Raw genomic sequence first — 5000 nt, 5'->3', positions numbered from 1 at the left:
CAGTGGTGGCTCTCCCTTTGTAGAGTGAGATAACTGCTGTGCACCATCCAGTGGGCACAAAGCCTGACGTGAGACTATGATTGTACATAGTGCTTAGGTGGCAAGCCATTTTGTTCTGAATTTCATGTAAAATGCAGCCTGGGATGTTGTCCAGTCCCATGGATGCTGTGTTTTTGGTTTTACAGAGTACAGCTTTTACCTGCATAGATGTGATTACATGGACTCTGCATTCTTCCTGTATAGATATGGGCCCTTTAGGGGGAGAGAGGGGGTAAAGTTAGCACTGAACCTATCTGCCAGGATGTTGGCAATATCAGTTGTTTCTGTAATTTTCGTGCCGTTGTGCTGTAACTCAGAGCAGATCTGGGTGTTGCCATTGAGATTCTTGACACAGCTATAGAATGCTTTGTGGTTGCCCTTAGAATCAGTGGTGATTTTGTTTTCGTAGCTAGCTTTGGTGGATCTTATAAGAGATCTCAGCTTCTTACTGAGTCTGACCAGGGAGTTCCTCCACTCATGGGATTTTATTCTTTTGCAACAGTTTCTTCCTTCTGTTGTAGAGTTTGTTTATGGCAGGGGACCACCAGATCGGCTTCCTTTTTTTGGAGGATAGCATCTTGGTTCTGTTTGGGATAGCACAATCCATGCACTCGTGTAAGGGCTTATAGAGTGCATTTGTGTAGGATTCAGCAGTCGTAATTGTATTGTCCATCTGCATGGGTGTCATGAAGTTTGCCATTTCTGTCTTAAGAAGCATGAAGTTGGCCTTGGAGAAATTTTTTACCGTGGTTTCCTTAATGGTGGGTGGGGGTGGGATGCAAATATCTAGAGTGATTAGCTTATGGTCGGATCTGACCAAAGAGGAGTTGACTTCAGGTGTGGAACACCGGCCAATCATGTTGGTAATTACTAGGTCTAGGATATTGTTGCCCCTGGTGGGGTTGTGGATAAGCTGATCCAGGGCATTGGAATTTATTAATTCCAGAAAGCATTGAGTGATAGAGTTGGTACAGGAGGAGTTTTCCCAATTAATGGTGGGGTAGTTGAAATCACCCATTATTAGGGTGTTTGGTTGAACCCTAATATTTTCCAGTATATCAAGAAAAGAGGAGTGGGAATCCTGGGGCATGGTGTGGGATCTGCAGCAAGCTACACTTTGGATTGCAGTTTTGCCCAAAGTTAGTTGCACTTAGATGCATTATGCTGTGCAACTAGCCTGGAGGTGTGGATATCCTTAATGAATATAGGTTCATAGGTTCATAGGTTCATACTAGGCTATCTGCCCGAGGGCATTTATAAGCCTAGCCCATAGTTTTGTGGCTTACGCCACCCCTTTAGTTTGGAGAAACTATGCCCATTATTTTGCTGTGCCTCTGTCGAGCAGTGACACTGAGGTAACCCCTGGGTGTATCTGCGATCTCCCATCCATTGGTCAAGATTCCTCTTGAACAAGGCCAGCGAGGTGCTCTGCCTCACATAAACCGGGATTTTGTTCCACAGCATAGGGAGTCTTTGGGTGATGAATCTATCCCTCCAGCACATCCTATTAATAACCGTGTCGAGGTTTAAGTCTCCCGCCCTTGTGGCTCTGAGGGATCTAGATTTTTTGAGATGAAGCATGTTCATCAAATCTGGGTTTGACATGGCCTTGTATGTCAGGCATAGGTCACCTCTGAGCAAGCGGTAAGCAACTGAATATAACTGGAGTTCTTTCAGTCGGGCAGCATAAGACAGATTTTTGAGACCCTTTATCCTTTTGGTGAGGAACTTTGTGGCCTCTCCAGCTGCTGCAAGTGTCGGGTCAGATACATTCGAATGGGGCATTGTACTCGATCATTGGTCTGATGAGTGATGAGTATAGGGAGACTATGACTTCCCTTGATCTAGATGTGAATCCCTTCATGATAAGGTGGGCAATGTAGAAGGTCTTCCTAACTACTTTAGCAATATGAGTGTCGAATGAAAGGCTACTGTCAACCTGGGTTCCCAGGTCCCTAATAACTTCTTCTGTGTTCAGGGGATTGCCACCTATATGGTAGCTAGGGGTAACCTTATTTTTCCCGAAGGGTATGACTATGCATTTCTTGGCATTTAACTTTAGGCCATGGCTCTGGCACCAGTTATCCGTTTCTGTGAGACCCTTCTGAAGGATATCTGTGTTGGATGTGTTTTCAACTACGGCGACCAGTTTGCAGTCATCTGCAAACTTTGTCAGCCATAACCCTCCTGTGTTTGCTTGTACTTCAGAAAAGTAGATGCCAAACAAGAGTTGGCCCAGGACTGAGCCCTGTGGGACACCACTTGTGACAGGCTTTGAGTCTGACATGGTGCCAGCAACTCTGACCCTGTGGGTTCTGTCACTCAGCCAGTTTGCAACCCATCTTGTAATGTATGGGTTTACATTTAAGTTGATGAGTTTTTCAATGACACCCGAGTGAGGTATTGTATCAAAAGCCTTCGCCAGGTCTAGGTAGGCTGTATGGACTGCCTTTCACTCATCAATGGCCTTGGTGACTGTTTCGAAAAAGTCAACCAAGTTTAAAAGGCATGATCTGCCTTTGACAAAGCCAAACTGGGTTGGATCCAAAGTCTGCAAGTTCCCTATGTCTTTATTTATGAGATCCATTATGATCCTCTCCATGGCTTTGCAGATAAGGCTTGTCAAGCTAATGGGACGGTAATTTCCAGGGTCGGTGGAGGCACCGCCTTTGTGGAGTGGGACCACAGTTGCTGTGCGCCACATCCTGGGTACGTATCCGGAGGTGAGACTAAGATTAAACAGCTGTCCTAACTGTGGGTTTAATTCCTCGTTGAGTTCATGGAGCACACAGCCGGGGACACCATCAGGTCCCATGGATGCTGTGTTCTTTGCCTTGGAGAGAGCAGTTCTCACCTGGGTTAGAGATGTTTGGGGGCTACAATCATTTGGTATAGATATCTCTCCTTTAGGGGGGGAGAAGTTTGCACTGAACCTGTCAGCCAGTATGTTGGCAATGTCTGTAGGATCAGTAATCTTCACATCATTTTGAACTAATTCTGAGCATATCTGGGAGTTTCCTCCTAGGTTTCTGACATAGCTAAAGAATGCCTTATGGTTGTCTTTAGAGTCCTTAGCTATTTTTTCTCAAAATTAGCTTTGGATGATTTTATGAGAGCTCTTAGCTTTTTACTTATAGTGATCAGCAGTGTCTTACCTTTTAAGGATTTTGCTCTATCTTGTAGTAGCTTTCTCCTTTTGTTGTAGAGTTTGTTTATGGCTGGGGTCCACCAGACTGGACGCTTGCCTTTGGTACAAAGAGTCTTTGTTTTGCTTGGGATTGCCTGATCCATGCAGCCCTGCAGGTGCTGGTAGAAGGCATTTGTAAGTGATTCAGCGGTTTGAGTAATTTTAACGCCCGGCTCAGGGGCCTTAAAGGAGACCACACTAGTCTTTAGAAGTGTGAAGTCGGCTTTGAGAAGTTCTTTACTGTGGTCTTTTTCATTTCGGTGGGGGGATGAGGACCTCCAGCGAGATTAGTTTGTGATCAGATCTCACCAGTGAGGGGTATACTTCTGGCATTGAACATTGTGCTCCCATGTTCGTGATGATGAGATCAAGTATGTTTTCTCCTCTTGTGGGGATGGTGACTAGTTGCTCCATGGCATTTGAGTTTATGAATTCCAGGAACTTTTGGGCTAGAGTGTTTGGGCTTGAGTAGTGTTCCCAGTCTATATTAGGGTAGTTGAAGTCACCTAGTATGATGGTGTTCGGAGATACATTTATACCCTCCAGTGTTTTCAGGAAGGCCATATGAGGTTCCTGAGTTTGCGAGGGTGGCCTGTAACATGCTACAAATTGCAGAGCAATCTTGCCTATGGTTAATTGCACCTGGATGGTTTCCGATGCATCGTGCAATGCCACCAATCTTGAGGTGTGGGTGTCCTTGATGAATATGGATACCCCTCCTCCTTTCTTGGTATTGTCCGGGTTTTGGGGCGGAACGCATGATATGAGGTAAAACCTGATAGTGCTGGGGTGCTCTCAGGAGCCTTGAACCAGGTTTCTGTCACAGCACAGACATCGATGTTCTCCATACTGAGAAGGGCCTCGAGTGCGTGCATCTTGAGGTTGAGACTTCTGGCATTGAGCAGCATTACCCTTAGTTTTTTTTCTTTGTTTTGTTCTAGGGTGGTAGGTTTAGAATTTGAGCCTTGCCTAAAATAACCATTATGATGGTGGCAAGTGCCTTTGCCCAAATCTGGAATCCCAGGGGTGACAAGTGCAAGCCGTCTCTTGTGAAGCAGCGTGGCTTGTCCAGCATGTCATCCCAGGCAGACAGACATTGGATCCCCTTTGAATGACACCAGAGTTTAAGCCAATTGTTAAAGCTGATCATCTTATCTCTGTATTGTGGCATCATTCTTGGTGAAGGTAGGATACTGCTCAAGGTCAGGGTCATACCTGCTTGGGCTACATAATCAGAGAGCTCCTCTATGTCTCTTTTCATGTAGTCCAAGTCTCAGGTCGTTAACACCAGCGTGGACAATGATTGAGTCATACTTGTACCTGCTGTTGAGAGACCTGAGTGCATGCGTTATGTGGCGGATTCTAGCACCCGACAGGCAGCTTACTGTGACCTTCTCCTTACTTAGTCGGGTGAGCGGGACGTCAGTGTGTCTGACTATGGAGTCACCAATGACTAGTGTGTCTGGCATTGTGTTTGGCCTTAAGGGCTGTGACTGCTTGACACTCTGACTGTGTGGTCTATGTGTTGCAGGTGTTGTGTTCTGAGGTGGTAGTTGTTTGGGTGTCTGCTTTGGTGGCCTCTGCTGTTTTGGTAGATTTTTGATCAGAGCCTCCGAGTATATCTTTGTGTGTTTATGTGTATGATTTGAGGTTGTGATGGTATTATGTGAGACTGTGTCTATAGTGTGTGTGGTTACCTTCTCCTCCTGTGTGGTCATGCCAGTCCTATGTTGAGAGAGCTCAGCCTCCAGTTTGGCCATATAGATGCATCTCT

This window comes from Protopterus annectens, chromosome 12.part0, assembly GCF_019279795.1.
Source record: "Protopterus annectens isolate FY-2018-M chromosome 12.part0, PAN1.0, whole genome shotgun sequence".
In the NCBI taxonomy this organism is placed as follows: Eukaryota; Metazoa; Chordata; order Ceratodontiformes; family Protopteridae; genus Protopterus; species Protopterus annectens.
Note: the sequence above shows the minus strand (reverse complement) of the source record.